Source organism: Cibotium barometz, chromosome 4 (genome assembly GCF_041138505.1).
Source record: "Cibotium barometz isolate CiBa-2024 chromosome 4, ASM4113850v1, whole genome shotgun sequence".
In the NCBI taxonomy this organism is placed as follows: Eukaryota; Viridiplantae; Streptophyta; class Polypodiopsida; order Cyatheales; family Cibotiaceae; genus Cibotium; species Cibotium barometz.
Window position 1 is genome coordinate 16,724,075 of NC_141049.1, and position 20,944 is coordinate 16,745,018.

The following is a 20,944-nucleotide window of genomic DNA, read 5'->3' on the forward strand; positions in this document are numbered from 1 at the left end:
TGGAGCTTCCCTCTTTCTTCAATCCCCATTAGTGGCTCCATCAACATACTTAACCAATTGATTGGTTGGGGGCCTCTACCGTGAACAAAGAATCAAGCAAGTTGTAAGGTAATTAGTGAATATTGATCTTTCTATAATTTCTCAATGTTTCTCTCTTCTCAACCCCTCTCAAGCTTGAGAAGTTTAATTGGTATGGTTTTTTTTTAAATGCTATTGAAGTTTGAATAGTAGTGAAGAGTTACACAATGCTATTGAAGTTAATTTTTATTTATGTTTAAATTCTAATGATTTTTATGTAAATTCTCTCTCTCACTCAAGAAATGGTCATACTCATGACCCATTCTCAATCCAAATCAAGCTTTTCATAAAGCTTTTCCTTAACCCAAGATTAAGCTATGCTTGAGGCCAAATTAATGGCTTTTTCTTATGCTTTTAGTTTATTTATATTGATGATTCAATCCATTATGGATTAAGGATCCAATTAGAGAATCATTTTAATTATTTCCTTAATGATAAGCTTTATCCCTTAGAAAAATTGAGATTTATCAGTCATAGCAGCGGAGCTATGGCAAAATTTTTATAAAAATTATGCATAAAAAATTTTCATTCAAAGCATAAAAAGAGGACTTCCTACCATATTCTAGGAATCATCATCCTAGATTAATTGAAAGAATTTCATTATAATCATGGAGAAATTGAATTTTAATATTATGCATAAAGGATAAATTTTTATATCAAAAGTGTTATTTTTATCATTTTTATTTTCATGCATAGAAGTATGCATAATGGATAAATTTTTATATCAAAAGTGTTACTTTTATCATTTTTATTTCATGTATAGAAGTATGCACAAAAGAAAAAATTTTATATCAAAAGTGTTACTTTTATCATTTTTAATTTTCATGCATAGAAGTATGCATAAAAGAAAAATTTTTATATCAAAAGTGTTACTTTTATCATTTTTAATTTTCATGCATAGAAGTATGCATAAAGGAAAATTTTTATATCAAAAGTGTTACTTTTATCATTTTTAATTTTCATGCATAGAAGTATGCATAAAGGAAAATTTTTATATAAAAGTGTGACTTTTATCATAATTGAATTTCATGCATAGAGGTATGCATAAAAGTTGATTATTTTATTATAAAAGTGTTACTTTTATCATAATTGGATTTCATGTATGGAGGTATGCATAAAAGATATTCTTTTTATACTAAAAGTGTGATTTTCATCATAAATGGATTTTATGCATAACTTAGATGCATAAGAGAAATTCTTTTATTCTAAAAGTGTAATTCCTACCAAATTGACTTTATGCATAAGAAGATGCATAAAAAAAATAATTTTTAATTCAAAAGTGTCATTCTCATCTAAATTGAATTTATGCATAGGAAGATGCATAAAAGATTGAATTTTAATTCAAAAGTGTCATTTTCATGAATTTATGCATAGGAAGATGCATAAAAGATTGATTTTTCTTCGGAAGTATTAATCTCCTTAAATGGAATTTATGCATAAGTAAATGTGTAAAGAAATCTTATATCAAATATAAGAATTCTCTTGTATTCTATAAATAAGATATGAGATGTGATAGGATGTGATAAGAGGTGTATAAGAGGTGATAAGAGGTGATAAGATGAATTAAGATGTGATAAGATGTGTATGGGATGAGGTAAGAAGTGTATGTGATAGAATAGGATGTATATGGGTTGTGATAGGGCAAGAATGGATGTGATGTAAAAGATTAGATGTGAAGACATATGGGGTTACATGAATGGGAATGTGGAAATGGATGTATGTATGTGGATGTGTGGATGTGGAGATGGGAGTATGGATGTATGAATGTGAAAGTGGATGTATGAATGTGAAAATGGATGTATGCATGAAGATGTATATGCATAGATGTGAATGTGGATGTAGATGTGGATGTATAGATGTGAATGGGAATGTGGATGTGGATGTATGTATGTATGTGGATGTAGATGTGAATGTATAGATGTGAATGGGAATGTGGATGTGGATGTATATGAATGTGGATGTAGATGTGGATGTATAGATGTGAATGGGAATGTGGATGTGGATGTATGTATGTATGTGGATGTAGATGTGGATGTATAGATGTGAATGGGAATGTGGATGTGGATGTATGTATGTATGTGGATGTGGATATATGTATGTATGTGGATGTGGATGTATGAATGAGGACGTGATAATGGATGTATGCATGTAGATGTGGATATATGGATGTGAATATGAATGTGGATGTGGATGTGGATGTATGGATGTGGATATGGATGTGTATGTATGAATGTAGATAAGGGATGAGGATGTATAAATGAGGATGTGAAAATGGAGGTATGCATGTAGATGTGGATGTATGGATGTGGATGTGGATGTATAAATGAGGATGTGAAAATGGAGGTATGCATGTAGATGTGGATGTATGGATGTGAATATGGATGTGGATGTGGATGTATAAATGAGGATGTGAATATGGATGTGAATGTGAATGTGGATGTGAATGTGGATGTATGGATGTGGATATGGATGTGTATGTATGAATGTGGATATGGGATGTGGATGTATAAATGAGGATGTGAAAATGGATGTATCCATGTAAATGTGGATGTATGAATGTGAATGTGAATTAATGTGTCGTCGATATGAGGAAATGGATGAGAATGAGTACACATTGAATGGAATGTGGAATAAGTAATGTGGACTAAGGAGTGATAATGTGGAAAGACAAGAGTTTGATTTAGAAACTGTATTTTGTGACTGTTTGTAAATGACTGTTTTATGTCAAGAATGCTGGGGAAGCATTTTGACCATCTTGTGGATTAAGGTCATGAAGACCTAACTGTTAAAGTTGCAACTGCTGACGGAGAGTCAATGGAGGACGTCTCGCGTAGCAAGGTCGACCGAGGTCTTGACCAGCCTCGGTTCGATTTAAATGGTGAGCTTCCGGTACGGTGGATGAGGGACCAAGGAAGCGGCCTATGAGTGAAGCGCTAGGTCACCTGCGAAGAATCCTAGAGGGTGCTGACCATACGGTGCTCGGGCTCTGGGTCGCCCAGGATACCCACGCGTGCGTCGAGGAAGATATTGGAACAAGGAGTAAGAGTTGTTTTCTGGAACCGGGCATGGATCTGGTTGACTGACCTTGCTGGTCCTCAACGGATGAGTCCATGGCTCTTTTATATGGATCTGTTGGTTGATCTTGCTGATCTTCAACGAGAGTCCATCTTGATAAGTGATTATATTGTTGAGTATTATGGGCTAGGAACTATTGAAACGGCCCCTGTGTGGACAGGTGGTGAGCGTTCTAGTTGCCAATGATGCCATAGATACTCTGATGAAGGAATGATGGGAAATTATGAATCAACTGGATAATTTGGGAGATTGTGATCAGTGGTACTATGGTTTCATTAAAGGATTGTTTTAAAGTTAGCTGATGCTAAGAAAAAGGCAATTTTCATATTGGGTGCGTAAGTGGTGTGGCTAGTTTTATGTTTGCATGAAATTCCGGCTAGGGGGCCTTGGAACTCTTTTCCTTGGTACCCGGGACAAAACCTAACCAAATTCCAAATTGGATCCCATCACTACAGTGGTTGGGCGGTTGGCTAACCCATGGGATCGGATGGGGTTAGGCTGGACTGATGGATCCGTAAATCGAGACTCAATTTGTGTTATTACGATAGATAAAGTAAATCCCGGATAGTAATTGTTCTATGGATAGGAATCAACGGCTGTGCCTCCTTGGTGGGGAAAAAAGCGTTGATCCCAATGATCCAAGTGCAAGTTTCTTCCTTGATCTGACCAAGTATCTTTATAGATGCAGTCGGATCTGTTTGATCAGTAAGAGTTTTGACTACGTTAGAGTAAAAATTATCCTGGTGGAATCGCCCGTGCTTTTCGGATAAGGGAAGTTTTTCCGGGTCTGGTTTTGGAAAAACCGACGGATTAGTCTTTTGTCCGGATATCCGTGGACGAGGCCCCGAGTGTGGGACCCTGCCTCGCGCAAGAAGTGCTACTTCCGCTGCTAGTACCCCGAATCCGTTGCGCGGTGGGAACAGGGATCTCACATCAAGCCACTAAGCTCTTCATCCTTTGTGAATGCTCCCTTCAAGAAATGCATACAACCAGTGCGAGTACGAAACTCATGTATGCGCTTCTTTATATACCACTCCTCTTGTTTAGTTAAGACCCAAGATTCTCTAGGGAGAATCATCTTCCCATCAAGTCTGCTCCGTGCCCCAAAAGTGTTGCATGTGATTCACATCTTGTACATCATCCCTTTGTGCCTTGCTCTCTTTAGCACCTTGATGGTTTTCCAAAGCATATCGGCTATGTTCTGGAAAATGTGCATAGGCTCAAGAAGATGATTGACTAGAAGATCACTCCAATATGGAAGTAGATGCAAGATGGATAATCGCTTCATTCCGGGGGGGGGGGGGGGGGGGTGAACAATTTGGATCCACTTCCGATGCACTCCTCCAATCACTTGGCTTTAGAACATGACGAGGAGGCCTCCCTAGAAATCTCTTTCGCAACTCACGGTTGTTGGGGAGATACTTTTTGTGGCCCTCGTAGAAAACATTCTTCAAAGTTGTTGAGTACCGAGCCTCTAATGTAGGCCCACATATGGGGTGGCATGCATTATAACTGGATAGTGAAAGCCCTACCAAACATGCTAATCATTGTGATGAGATATGCAAATAATATAAAAATATCAAAATCATGAAATTAAATCACATCAAGAAATCTTTAAATAATTAACTTACCAGAGCACTCTCCATAGCCCAGCTAATCATGCATGGTCCACATGAGTATTCCTCGCACTATTGGAGCCCTTTCTCCAAACCCCTTAGACACATCATAATCTTGGATACCATCCCATAATGTGTGTAGCTCATCAACTAATGGATCCAAGTAGACATCCATTTTCTTAACCTTGTAGTTCCCTGTGGAACTATCAAAGGAAAGTAAAAGGTGCCCCTTCTTTATTGCTAACCATGGTGGTAGGTTATAATTCACTAGGCAAATGGGCCATGTACTCCATGATGAACTCCATAAGCCAAATGGATTGACTCCATCCATTGCTAGTCCGAGACGAATATGACGAGGCTCTTCCCTAAAGTCCACCCACTTCTCTTCGATATGCCTCCATGCTAGAGAATCAGCGATGAGCACACACATAACGTCATTTGTGGATCTAGTGTTCCGATGCCAAGTCATTAAAGATGCAATGGATTTGCATTTGAAAACATTCTTTGAATACATGGAATCATGGGGAAGTGTCGTAAGACTTTAGCAGGGACCCTTTGTCCTTGGACATCTTGCCTATATCTCAATGAACCATGTTGTGGACACTCGTGAAGAGTGGCTTACTCATGCCGGAAGAGAATACAATCATTCAGACAAGGATGGTGTGTGTTATAATCCATATCTATGGAATGCAACATTGATTTTTCTTGTGCACGATCTGAAGGCATATCATTGTCTTCTGGTAGAATTTTATCCTTCAATAACCTATTGTATGTTAAAGCAGAATGAATAGTAAAAGTGAAAGACAATTAAGACATTCATTCATGGAAGCATGTGAAACATAGAGAGGGGAAGGGACACATACCCCATAAGTTTTGAAATGCTTGTATATCAGACCACCATATATTGATTGTAAGTTCAATATAGAGAGGCAAGTTTGGAGAATTGAAACACGTGCTCCATGGTAAAGAGGTAGACAAGAAATCCTACATAGCTCTTTCTGCTCTCGAGAAGCATGCTCCACACATCGTCTGATGTCTTCTACTTCATGATTGTCAACTCTGTGGCTTGTGCCATGCAGGGCATCTATCATTGTCATGTTTTATAACTTTATCCGAGTCCATTAAAGCTTGCTCGTGTTCCAAACCCATCAAGGTTGCCTCTGTCCTTACTCTTTTGCTCCGCTCAGGTTAGATATCCAACACCAGTTCATTGTTGTCTCATTGAGGCCAGTAAGTAGATGTTTCAAGTGCTCTACAAGAAATATGCCCAATTTTTTAGAATACTCGTTGCAAATTCTTTGACGTCGGGTGACTTGGTACTTGCAACGATTGCATGGGCACATCATTTTCTCTTCTAAGTTGACAAAATTTGAAAGGTTCATAGCACTCACAAGCTCCATGTATGTTAAATACGCATATAAATTTGGGTAAAAATGAGAGGATATATGCACAAGCCTTATGTATGCATATGGCTAATGTATAAGCGAGGTACAAAAGTTTTATGTATGAGGTTTTATGCATAAGTTGCATACATGAGGCTTATGTATTAGGCTTATCCATATGGCTAATACATAAGCCTCATGTATGTGCAATGGCTTATGCATAAGGTTTATGCATAGTTTTATGCAGGCTAAGAATGCATAGCCTTATGCATAGCCTCATGCAAGCTATGAATGCTATGCATAAGACTTATGAATAATATACATAAGGCCTATGCATGAGTCTTGTACATAGGGCTTATTCATTAGCCGAGTGCTACCTAGGCATGCAGGTAGCTAGCAGAATGTACAAGGAGCTCCCATTACATATTGGGTGCTACCTACCATGCCGATAGCTTCTAATGCATGCCGGCCGACATGCACCGAGAGCTCCCAACGCATGTTGGGTACTACCTAAGTATGCAAGTAGCTACCTAACTATGTCTGGTAGCTACCTAACTATGTCGGGTACTACCTAATTATGCTAGTAGCTACCTGCATGCACCCGGAGCACCGAATGCATGCCAAGTGCTACCTAGGCATGCTGGTAACTACCCACATACACCGGCAACTCTCAACGCATGCCAGGTACTACCCAAGTTTGCTGGTAACTACCGGCATGCACCGGGAGCACCCAATGCATGCTGGGTGCTACCTAGGCATGCCAGTAGCTTTCAATGTATGCCACTAGCTTCCGACATGCACTAGGAGCACCCAATTCATGCAGATGCTACCTAGGAATGCCAGTAGCTTTCAATGCATGCCAGTAACTTTTGGCATGCACCGGGAGCATACCCAATGCATGTCGGGTGCTACCTAGGCATGTCGGTAGCTTTCAATGCATGCCGGTAGCTTCCGACATGCACCGGGAGCACCCAATGCATGCAAGGTGCTACCTAGGCATGCAAGTAGCTTTCAATGCATGTCGGTAACTTTTGGCATGCAACAAGAGCACCCAATGCATACCGGTAACTACCTAAGTATGCCGATAGCTATCGGCATGCACCCGGAGCACGCTATGCATGCCGGGTGCTACCTAGGCATGTCGGTAGCTTCCAATGCATGCCGGTAGCTTCCGATATGCACCGGGAGCTCCCAATGCATGCTAGGTGCTACCTAGGCATACGAGTAGCTTTCAATGCATGCTAGTAACTTTTGACATGCATCGCGAGCACCCAATGCATGTCGGTAACTTTCGGCATGCATCGAGAGCTCCCAATGCATGTTGGGTGGTGCTATCAATGCATGTCGGTAACTTTCGGCATACATCAGGAGCAGCCAATGCATGCGGGGTGCTAGCGGATAGCTTCTAATGCATGCCGGTAACTACCGATATGCACCGGGAGCTCCCAACACATGCCAAGTACTACCTAAGGATGCCGGTAACTACCGACATGCATCAAGAGCACCCAATGCATGCCGGGTGCTACCTAAGTATGCCATTAGCTTTCAATGCATGCCGCGAGCTTCCAACATGCATTGGGAGCACCCAATGCATGCCGGGTGCTACCTAGGCATGCCGGTAGCTTTTGACATGCACTGATAGCTACCTTGGTATATCCGGTAGCTACCTAAGTATGTCGGTAGCTACCTAACTATACCAAGTACTACCTAAGTATGCCGATAGTTACGGGCATGCACTCAGAGCACCCAATGCATGCCGGGTGCTACCTAGGCATGCCGGTAGCTTCTAATACATGTCGGTAACTACCGACACACACCGAGATCTCTCATTGCGCATACCAAGTACTACATAAGTATGTGGGTAGCTTCTAATGTATGCCGGTGACTACCAACATACACCACGAGCTACACGGACATGGACCGGGAGCACCCATGCATGTCGAGTGCTACCTAGGCGATGTATACATAACTATCGATATGCACTGGGAACTACCTGTATGCACTGGGAGCACCCACTGCATAGCGGGTACTACCTACGCATGCCGGTAGCTTCTAATGCATGTCGATAACTACCGTCAAGTATCGAGAGCTAGCGGCATCCACCATTGGTAACTACCAACATGCACTGGGAGCACCCACCATGCCGGGTGCTACCTAGGCCTGCGGGGGCGGGTAGCTTCATAAAGCTAATGAAGCTCGGAGACAAGTTTCTTTAAAGCTGGGGGTAGACTCGAAAGTTCTGTGAGAACTCCCCAGTTATCCCCAACTTTTTTTTTACAGGTTTATTTTCGTTGCTCAACAGCTTTTTTTTGCTACTCAGGAGCGTTATTTTGCTGCTCACAGCAGCACTATTATAGCAGTGCTTTTTCACTGCTCTCAGCAACGTTATTTCGCTACTATTTTCAATGCTAAGCAACGAACCTGTTGCGGCAAAAATAGCAGTGTTTCTAGGAGCAAAATAGGCCCAACATCTTCATACTCTTATAGTTATAAAAGTGCTACTATTTTCGCTACTACACCCTCATTCTGTTGTAGTCTATCTTCTTTGTTTTCTTTAATCTTTTTTTTTTTAAAGTGCACTAATCTAGGGTTTGAGATTTACCAGTTGTTGCTTGCTTCTCTTGTATCTTTTTATTTTCTTCTCTCGTATGATTGTTTCTCTTTAATATTTTGTTGCTTTATTCTCTTGTATGCTTGCTTTCTCTCTTGTATACTTGTATTCTCTCTTGAATGCTTAACTAGTTATATTAATAGTTTTTTTATAAATAAAAACGTTTCTTATCTTAATGTTTTTTGTGGCTAGGTTTAGGGTTTATTATCTAAAGAAGACCAACTGTGTACAAGCCATTCTCACAAGCATAAGAGGTAACCCCATTTACCTTGCTCTCTTGTGTGCTTGTTTTCTCTCTTGAATGCTTAATTAGTTGTATTAATAGTTTTTTATATATATAAACTTTGCTTATCTTATTTCTTTTTGTGCCTAGGTTTAGGGTTTCTTCTCCAAAGAATATTAACCGCGTATACGCCCTTCTCACAAAGCATAAAACGTAAGCCTCTTGACCTTGCTCTTTGTTATTTTTGCACCTTCAAGTGCGAGGGATTATTTTTCTTGCATATGTTTTGCCTCTAGGCCTCATGCATGCATGAGATCTTATTCATACATGAGCTTCGTGCATGAGGCTCTATGCATGATCATTAAGCTCTATGATTTAGACTCTATGCATTAGATTCTATGCATTAGATTCTATGCATTAAGCTCTATGCATGAAGCTCTATGCACGTGAGCTATGTTTTTATGTGTTTAAGGCTTCATGCATAGGCTCTATCTCATGCATGAGATCTTATGCATGAGGCTCTATGCATAGAATCACTATGCATAGGCTCTATGCATAGACCTTATGCATGAGGCTCTATGCATATACATGAGATCTTATGCATGAGCTCTATACATAGTGGTTTAAGCATGAGGTCTATGCAAAGGCTTCATGCATAGGCTTCTATGCATAGGCTCTATGCATGAGACCTTATACATGAGGCTCTATACATAGAAGCTCTCTACATAGATCTTATGCATGACACTCGATGCATAGGCTCTATACATGATACCTTATACATGAGCCTTCTATGCATGGTGGTCGATGCATGAGGTCTATGCAAAGGCTTCATGCATAGGCTTCTCTGCATGAGATCTATGCATGAGGCTCTATGTATATAAGCTCTATGCATAAACCTTATTCAAGAGATCTATGCAAAGGCTTCATGCAAAGGCTTCTCTGCATGAGGCTCTATGTATATAAGCTCTATGCATAAACCTTATTCAAGAGCTCTATGCATGAGACCTTATTCATAAGCCTTCTATGCATGAGCTCTATGCATGGTGGTCTATGCAAAAGACTTTTGCATTAAGCTCTATGCATGAGGTCTAAGCATTAAATCTTTAGGTCTGAGCTTTTTATGTAATGTATGCTCTAGTGAGCTATGTTTTTATGTGTTTAAGGTGTCATGCATAGGCTTATATGCATAGGATCTATGCATGAGACTCTATGCATAAGCTCTACGCATGAGACCTTATGCATGAGCTCTATGAATGAGGCTCTATGCAAAAGCCTTATGCATCAAGCTTTATGCATGAGTTCTATGCATTAAGGCTTTATGCATAAGTTTTTATGTAATGTATGCTCTATGTGAGCTATGTTTTTATGTGTTTATGTAATGTTTTTTTGTATATAGATGTGGCCATCATGGGGTTCATCACCATCAAACCAAGATCAGATTTATGAAGGGGCATCCTCTAGTGGTGAGCCCATACCCATAGATGACCCAGATTTGTAGCATGTGTTAGAGGCACAAGTGGATTGAATCCACCTCAACTCTATGTACAGGTCTGAGCACAATTGAGTCGCTCGGGATTACCTCCTTCATGTTATGTGCCTGACATGTCACCTATCCCACAATCACCCACATCCATGCTTCCCACCACCTTGCCAACCCCTATCACTTCTAGTTTGCCTACCCCTTATACTTCCACTTTCCCTACTCTAGGCCCTTTGGCTCCTCCTAGTGCTGAGCGCACTACTATCCCATCCACCAACAGTGCCATAGTGGCATTCGCATGATGCCACTTAGGTGGTGATAACTCAAGGGCTTCTGAGAGCCAGTAGTGGGGGAGGTGGATGTGGTGGATGCCTTGGGAGAGGAGGTGCACGACGGTCACCTTTGCCTCTGATGACAAGCTACGTGCCTGGGGAGGTTGGGATGATTTACTATACCCTAGATGAGGAGGGTGGGCCTTATATGGATGACACGGGATAGAGGGTCTATTAAACCTTCCGTCATTTAGTCAACCAAACATATAAAGATGCCTTCAAACCAGGGGGAGAACAAAAAGACAAAGATTTCATGTATGTAGTTCAATGCATGCACGATTTTCAGAACATGTTTTTTTGATGAGACTGGGCAAGAAATCTCATTATAAAGATCCTCAATAATAGGAGATCTCGCACACAAGGAGGTGCTCTAAAGAGGGAAAACAAATGTGTACCAAAACTATACCATTAAGGACTAGAAGAAGGTGAAGAACGGAGAGAGGGAGGGTACTCAACAGCATCAATAAAAGGTAGCACATGTGAGTCAACTATTGAAGTATGGGTATGACAAAGTATGGATCTAGAGGAAAGGCAGGCTAGCTTGCGTGATTTGTAAGTTTTCTATTTGCCATTTTTCACTAAGTTTACCTCATGTGTTGTCGTGATTTTGATATCTCATGCACGTTAAAATTTGTTGTATGTAAGACATGGTAGCAAGTTACCTCCCAACATCTGGGTAGAATAGGTACTGCAAGCACAACAAAGTGGACACTTGGGAGTGGCTCAAAATCCATTGAGTGGTCACTGAAATAGATATCCAATAAGCTTGATAGGGAAACTTGGTGCATCTCTAAACTTGATATTTAATTATCACCCAACTTGTTTCTCTTGTGGGCTAACATGTTTGCATTGTATCACTATTTAACTTAGGATGATGAGGATGACGAGGATGCTGAAGTGATGGTGATGATAAAGTTGATGGTGCACATGGTGAAGATGTGGGTGAAGATGAAGATGAAGATAAACATAAAGATGCACCACAATGAATTAATTCAATTAGTGCCTTCATCTTTTTTCAATTTTGGGACATCAACACTTTATTTATTTTGCAACTTTGTATATAATTTGCAAGTAATAAAAACCATGACATTGTTGTTTTACTTTTTTATTTGTGTTTTAAGCATTTTTTGGTGTTTTTAAGTGCTTGTCTTAAAAAAAGTTTAAATTATGTGATTTTTTGTAGTAAGGGCACAACTATAGCCACACCCAGCTATGCATGGCTATAAGTGATGTGCTGATAGCCTGGCTATGTATGAGGCTATAGGTGCTACTATAGCTCAGCTATAAGTGCCATTATTTGCATGGTTGTACCCGCTGTGCTGGGTAACCGCGTTATGAGGTAGCTTGGTGATGGCCTCTATAACACCACCAGCAAACACACAAGAATAAAATGTAAAGGGATCAAAATTACAAAACACTAAAATCCCAGCAGAGCAAGGGCATCAATCAACTCTGCATCTATCCTTAGCCCTTCAACTAGTGATGCCGCCGGACACCTATTCACACCCCAAACTGACTCATATGAATCCTCCAGATATCCTCTATGTGAGTTCTAACCTGCGACAACTTTGATCTTCTCTCCCAAACCTTCAAAACACCCCCAACTGACACTTGGTTGTGACCAATTTTGACTATATAATGTTTGGATCTCGACTGTTACTGACCCCAATTGGAAGAATGTTCTCCAAACTTCCTCAAAGTTCCTCGAACTTCAACAATTTTCCCCTGAACCTCACAAAACCTGTCAGTAGTCCCCCCTACTCACCTGTTGTGATTGGATTTTGACCCAACCATCCCGAATCAGTCCTGAACCCTTCGAGTGTCCTCTAGTATCTCTAGTCCCTAAAAAAACCCAAATCACACCAAGACTCAACTGTACTCTAAGTCTCATAGCAACAGGTTGAATTTGGAATCCTTTCCTCCTTAGCTTTACACACCTAAGGCTGATAGCTTGCAGACTCTAGAACCCTTTCCTCCTTAATACTACTTTTATGAATCTTACTATTTGTCTTAGATCTTGTACTTTCATCATGTGGTGATGTAGCATTATGTCCTTGTGCATATAAACATGTTGCACAAGGACCTCTATTGCACCATTTGGATGCATGTAGAACTCCAAGAACATACCTTTCCAATGCTTGTTAAGATCACCAAAATGTCTTTGGTTTTACCTTTAATGCTCCTGAAGTGCTCGGTCTCATTGTTAGTCTAACTTCTTGAACCGTCGAGGGATCCAGGTGCCATTAGAATCCTTCTAGTTGTTGAAAAGCTCTATATTTTCAATGTTACATATACATGTTTTCTCGTCGAGCTCATCTACAGAGGGAGAACATAAAATTATCACACCATTTCGATGGGATTAACAAACTAAATAACTAAAAAAAACTTCAAAATATAATTGTGAACCATACTTGCACTCAGTTTTCCTTGTTGTCGAGCTGACTAATAACCGTGTAAGTTTTCACAAATGACATCATGGTCAGGAAGGCTCCATAACAAATAAACAAAATTAAATAATAAATAAATCATGATTAGCAAATATAGCTTAAAGAAGTTTATGCGACTATTAAGATGAAAGAAAAAAGAGGTTAAGAGAAGAAGAAAAGATGAACCAGATATGATAGAAATGAGTGACGCATAGGAGATGCAGGCAACGAAAAGAACAAAGTTCAAATTGTGGAGAAAAAGAAAATATTTTTGTTTTTTAAAAAACACAACTAGAACTTGAGTTTCTTCTAGTCTCTAGAATAATTTTCAATCAATCTGGCCTCTTTTCCTAAGATTCCTTCTGACATACGTTGTTTTTGAAGTTTGTAGGTGTAGCATTCTTCTATTTTTTGAGCTTTATGCTACTATATTTTATTCCTCTTATTCGAGCTTAAATTTATGGATCCCACTTTGATAAAAAAGATCCATCTTACATGGATCTAGAATCCAAGTACCTCATTGGCTGGCCTTATATTTTTTTTAAGGGCTCTAAAAGGGCCCATTTGGAGTCTGAATTTTCCCTAATGTTTGAAGGGTAATAGCTAGTATCTTTTATCTCCCAAGTAAAAATTATTTATTAGAACCTTTTCAAGGATAAAATTTAGTGCTTTACTCAGCAAGCTTCTAGAGCTAAATCTAGCCAATTAAATAAAGATGGGCTCTTCTAAAGTTGTGTCATATTGCTTCCACCAGAAGTTGACCTTTGGGATCATCCAAATTATCTTCCATAGAGCTATAGCAAACACTAATCAAAATCTTGTGAGCTAAAAATCTACTTTTGCACAAATCTCTTATAGTCCACTTGCCATAACCTTCGTGAGATTGTGAACAGTCGAGACGATGTGCAAAAGTTATGTTGTAGTATATATATATAATTTTTCATTCTACATCTTATTGTTGGGAGATAGAGGTCTCAAAAGATATGAATTTTTTATACATTCAGCTTTAAAATGTAGCACTAAATTGGTGCCAATCAACTTAGGGACAACATTTGTAGTTGTGCAAGAGACCAATGACAACACACTAGATCTGAATTCGACTCCTAAAGAGGGACAAGAACATGACAAAGGAGATATATTCTAGGCACTAGTATTCATAACGATGATGAGATCCAACCTCTTTGCCAACCACTTACCTAGAGAGGATTGATTTTTTTAACAATGATATTGTTGATTTTTTTAACAATGGTATTGTTGATATACTCACATAATATTTTCATGCATGCACTACAAGAGAAGCAATCATCAGTGACATTTTACATTACGCTATTATAAGCGTCACTATTAGCACCACTAAAACTGCTAAATAAACTCCTCGATAAGCGCCGCTAGGTGGGACTCTAAAAACGTTGCTATAAGCACTGTTATAAACGTCCCTCAACGATGCTGTAAAAAAAATAGAATGTACAACTGGAGTGGAAATAAAAACTTAAACTAAATAAAAATAAAAAATATTGACAAACATCTAACTCTTTTTAAAATGAAACAACAAAATCATCAAATCATTATAAACCAGTCAATGTGTACATATATTATGATGATATATATTTAATTATTACCATCATCAAATCTACCTTTTAATAAATCCATGCATGTCAATTAGTCTATATCTAAATCCATCATTTCGATGGCTCCAATATCAATACAAAGTCCTATTCCACTACTTGTTAAAGAAGATGTAGAGGTATTTTCATCATGGTCCTCATGGGGGTCATATTGACTGTTAGTTGCATCTTCCATTAATTCTCCACCATGCATTTCTTCTTCAACATCTTGATCTTGAAATATATGTCTAGATCAAGGAGCAACTTGTATTACACACCACCAATTAGGATCTCTTTGATCGAGATAAAACACAACCTAAAAAGAAGAACCATAAAATATCTACAAGAAAATTATAATGCCTTCTTTTTATCTATAGATTCATCAAAATTGAAAATCAAGTGTAAACCTATTTACAATGTTGTGGTAAAATGTATGTATCTCTTGAATCTTTCCATAATTTAGTTGAGTCAATTTCAAAAAACCTGCTTGGATGCTTCTTGACCACTTTGAACCACTTAACATCAAAGATGAACACTTTGAAAGCTCTAAATCCAATCTACAAGATGTCTTGTATTGTTCAACAATATTCAAGTTTCTCTGCTATAATATTATTATCTCTTCTACTAGCTCAACTATCTTAATCAAAACTTGCCATTACACCACAATCATATGTGATTCTCTTGGAGTCCACACGTTGAGGTTGACCTTCTGACCACATAAAATTATGCACTTTATACTGCAAACCAATGAAAAATCTTAAATATAGCTTAATAGTATTCAACATTATATATCCTACCAAAATACAGTATATGTTAGTTCAATATTAAAACATCTTTACTTACATGGTAGTCGCATCCCCTTGCATACTCCCATTCTTCTCTTGTTCAACAATATTCAAGTTTCTCCGCTATAATATTATTACCTCTTCCACTAGCTCGACTATCTTGGTCAAAACTTGCCATTACACCACAATCATATGTGATTCTCTTGGAGTCCACACGTTGAGTGTGAAAATGTTGACCTTCTGACCACATTGCATTATGCACTTTAAACTTCAAACCAATCAAAAATCTTAAATATAGCTTATATGTAAACAATTTAGTATTCAACATTATACATCTTAGAAAAATACAATATATTTTGGTTAAATATTAAAACATCTTTACTTACATGGTAATCGCGTCCCCTTGCATACTCCCATTCTTCTCTTGAAATCTCCTCTCCCATTCTTCTCTTGAAATCTCCTGTCCCATCCTTTCGGTTTGCTCTAGGGAATCTCTAAGCCATTCAATATTGCAATCCTTTGGAAGAGCCTTTAGGTTGGGTAGGTATACCATGTGCCTTTGTGTTGATCTCTTAAATGCTCTTCTCTCCTCTATCCTTATCTTTCTTGCATCTTCATATTTTTCAAGCCACTTTTCCAGCATAGAAGTGTTAAGAAGACAAAATGCAATGACCTTTTTGTGCATGGACTCATCCATCTTTTGAATGCGTCCTTTTTCATGTGACATTATTCGTTCATCCTCATTGTTATGCACGATTCTAGGCATAGATGGATAAATTTGTTTCAAATATTATGAGATATTTATGAGGGATTCTTGCACCAACCATCACACTTCCTTCTGGCCCTGCCCTCTGCCTCACAAATCCCTTCAAGGTTTTCATGAAGCATTCAAGAAAGAACATCCATCGGCTATGAATAACACCACATAAAGACACCTCATCCACCAAATGTTCTAGAAGGTGTAATTGAGTTGTGAGTATGCCTCTTGGAAAGCTTTCTTCAATCATACACACCACCTCAATTGACTGAACTCGAGCCTTCTTAATGGAATCTAAATGAGTCTCCTTTGACACTATCCACCTATTCAACAAAGAAAGAAATGATAAATTTAAGACAAATAGATAATTTTAATGTTGTATGTTATACCAAAAGCACAAATCTATAGTTTTGATTGGAACTCACCTTGCGAGTCCACCTAATTTATAGATGGCATTCCGAGATTTCTCTTCTCTACACCCACCAATTGATATTAGAAGTATGAACTAATGAAATCAATTTTTGAAAACAATAAAAGATCAAGTTAGAGTCCACACAATATAAACTGAGGAGTGCCCAAAAAAGAGATATAGTTATGTACGTACTTGCATCATCTTTTGCCAATCATGTGACTTGAGACCATACGATTGATGCTCACCCTTCTTCTTTGTTATTGTAAATGCACCCTTTAATGAGTACATTACACCGGTTGGTGTACAAAAAGATGAATCTTGATTCTTGACATTCTTTTTCTTATGCCTTTTTAGCCTCCATGGCACCTTTAGTAAAACTACCTTGTCATTGACTACCCTTGTCCATGTATTTTCTATGCGTCCGATATCCTTTAGGTCATCCCTTTTTGCATGGGTGTCTTCTTTACCAATTAGATGTTTCCAAGTCATTGATGCCACATTCTTAAAAATATGCATTGGATCCAAATTATGATTTATTCTTAACTTTGTCTAGTACGGTAGATGATAGAAGATTAAGTATCTTTTCATGCCCACGGGTGCTGTGATTAGAGTCACCCTCCATCTCTCGTTCCCAGTCTTCATCTCTCCACCTTCCCTCCAATGGCATTGTAGGAGGTGAATGCCACATGTCTTCCCACTCTGCACCTCTCATAACAATCAGAAAAACCTCTTACGGAGAATAATTAGGATGGTTTGGAGGAAGAAATCTATGATGTTCATCATACACCACTTTCTTTAGTGCACGTGCTTGTTTGGATATAAGTCATGGACCACAAATTGGACATGCATTATATCTTGCAGTTGTCATCAAGATACCCTTGATCATTGCATTGCAACATGAAATTGGATGAGAAACATCATACACCCTTATGCCTCTCCATAATTTCTCGAGCTCAACAATCAAGGGCTCAAGGTATACATGCATATTCTTTACCTTGTTTGCTTCCCGGGAACAAGAAGCACAAGCATCAAATGACTCTTCTTGATGGACAACCATGGAGGAATATTGGAATTCACAACAACAATGGGCCATGTGGACCATGATATAGACCTCAATCCAAATGGGTTCACCCCATCCATACCCAATCCGAGCCGTAAATTATGGGGCTCATCTTTGAACTCTAGCCATTCATCCTCAATGTGAGCCCAAGCCAGTGAGTTAGGGGGAATCATCATCATGCCAGCGGTTGAACGATGGTTCACATGCCATGCCATTAACTCAACAATGGATTGACACCAGAACATATGTTTAATGCGAGGTATAAAAGGAAAGTGCCTCGGTACCTTTTGTGAACTTTTTACACCCTGTAAATCCTTCCTATAATGATCCACTCCACAAATTAGACATTTCATGACATTGGCAAAGGCACCCCTAAATAATACACAATCATTATGACATCCATAATTTTGAGTGTAGTACATAACAAGTTTGCAAAGTATTTGTGGGCATCACTTCTTCTTGTAGGCATTTAATTATTCTTTGGGAGCATCTTCTTTGATAATCAAAGTGGGCTATTCACACTATTATTGCTCTATCCATATGTTGTTTGTAAGTTGAGGATTTCCAAGCATGCCCGCAAAGTTGAGTACTTTGCACCCTCATACAATGGTGGGTTAACCTCCTTGTGTAGCACATCCTCTCTTTCATGTGTTCCAAAGTTAGGTGTCTCTTCCTCACCCTTTCTTTGAAAAACATGAGTGAAAAGCTCCTCCATGACATCCTCTTCCTCTATCTCATGTGGAGGAAATCATGCAAATGTACTGAACATGCTCCACTTTCCAAGCTCTCCTTACGATGCTTGTACTCCCTCCTCAAATTCCCCCCAATGATAGAATAATGAGGCATATTGTGTAGTACTTGTGCAAAAATGTCCATGCCCTAGTCCTCATCCTAATGAACCATATTTAAAAATTATAGTCAACATTACATATGGCAAATTATGAGTATACATATCATCTCATAAGTTTATATACTAAACGAGGAATTGGCTTGCATCATCATGTTGGTTGGCATTAGTTCAAATGATCCCCATTTTCTAACATGCTTCAATGTCACTCATCGTTCACATACACAAACATTCTTGCATCTTGCACATGAATAAGTGATTCTTCTTCACAACCACTCTTGACCTCCAATTAATGGTGACCCATCACTATTCGAACCAGTATAAGATATCTATATTAGGCAAAAAAAAAAATAATTAAAAAACTAAATATGAATACATACACTAACACTATGACAGACATTGATTTCCAGCGCTTTTTTTTACGATTTTGAACATAGAGAAAATCCTCAAAAGCGTTGATATGCACGTCAGAAAATGCATCGATATTATACCGTCGATATATTAGTCGAAATAACTATCCATAAAAAGTCAAAATAAATGTAAAAAATAACTGTATTTTTTGATGCCTATTTTGACTCTTATTTCAAGGAATTACAATGACACAATTTAAGACGCTCATTTCAGTTACACTTTTTTTGAAGCATATTTTGACGAATATTTCAACAATTATGTCGATGCTTATATCAACGGATGTCAGTTTTTTTTTTTTTAAAAATGGTACACCCAAGTGCAGTCCTACAGTTGGGTGTACCTATATACCACTGTTCCAAATTACATCCATATTTTGTATTGAGAAGTCATGAAACGATAATTTCTATTAAGTAAAACAATTTACATAGCTCATAATGGAGTCGACAAAAAGAGGCATACAACCAATAAAAAGTACGCCACTGAGGCTCGACTCCTGTACATAGCTCCTAATCATCAGTGTTATCCTCAAGGTTTGGTACTGGTCCCTGAAAAAAAGTATTCAAGGGACAAAAACTTAGAAATGAAAAGTGAGGAAAAAACTAATTGATGAGTGAAAAATGTAGAGGTTTACTGTGACACAAAGTTGGGGGTTTAACTTTGGTCACATTTCAAACCCAAAGGTTGAAGAAGGAGAGGTGGTCTCAGTGTCAAAGAAAGCAACATGAACAAACTCTCACCCTCTATCTCCCTAGATCAAAACAAATACATACACATCGAAGGTGAGATTATAGTCCAGAAGGGGAAATAGGAAAGGCTCTGGGGAAGCATTAATTTGAGTGATCAGCTCCAAAAGTGAGGGCAAGTATTTCCTAGAAGAAAATCTTTCGTCTCAATACTATGAGAATTGAAGTGAAAGGGGTATATTGATACGACTCATTTGGACGGATCGGATGGTTGGGCCACATCATTTTTTTAAGAAAGAAAGAAACCAATAAAACTTCCCAAAGTGAATAATCTCCTCTAATTAGATAGCTAAAACTTTCTCTTTCCTACTCAACACAAAGTCTTAAAAACATCAATGGATAGATCTTGAAAAAACAAATATTTTGATATAAGTTTCATAAAATTCGGAGAAGCGAACACAAAGTTATGATTGTTTCAATGAGAAGTGTCAAAACTGTCCAAAATACACAGTCTGCTCTGATCAGACAGCCATAACTTTTTCTATGCTGCTCAAAAAAAGCATTGAAAACATCAATGGATAGATATTAAAAAAAAGTTGATATAATTTTCATTAAAAAACAGAGAAGCGAGCACAAAGTCATGACTGCTTTAGTCAGAAGTGTCAAAATTGTCCCAAATACACAGTCTCCTTTGATAAGATATCTATAACTTTTTTTGTGCTGCTCACAATAGAGTACTGAAAACATCAATGGTGGTGGATAGATATTGAAGAAATGAATATTTTGATATAAGTTTCATAAAAGACAGAGAAGCGAGCACAAAGTTATGATTGTTTTAGTGAATAGTACCAAAAAAACTGTCTATACCCGCCTGCAGCTTCTGCGGGGAGAGGCAACTGTTTGGGGCATCATAGCATAGCGGAGGCTACACTCCAACCCACACACTTTGTCAATCCGTGAATGCAACCCGGTTAGCGCATAGAGGCTATCCCGAATGGGAGAAGATGAGTTAACCACACACTAATGACTTCTAGTCCTACTCAATCCTTCTTCAACACTCAAGCAATCAATCTTACATAATCAAAGCATCAAGATTAGGCTACACTTAAGCATAAAAATGCAACTTATGCAAAGAGCTATCACACAAGCCTCAACTACACAT

The 20,944-nt window shown here is 38.5% G+C and overlaps 1 long non-coding RNA gene across 1 annotated transcript; it reads left to right on the forward strand.

The window, feature by feature from the left end:
* Positions 1–8,952: 8,952 nt before the first annotated feature.
* On the forward strand, positions 8,953–11,903 carry LOC147638969 (uncharacterized). The gene is made up of 3 exons (XR_015263381.1): positions 8,953–9,016; positions 9,136–9,198; positions 11,668–11,903. It is a non-coding gene; the product is annotated as an uncharacterized LOC147638969 (long non-coding RNA).
* The last annotated feature ends 9,041 nt before the right edge of the window (positions 11,904–20,944 follow it).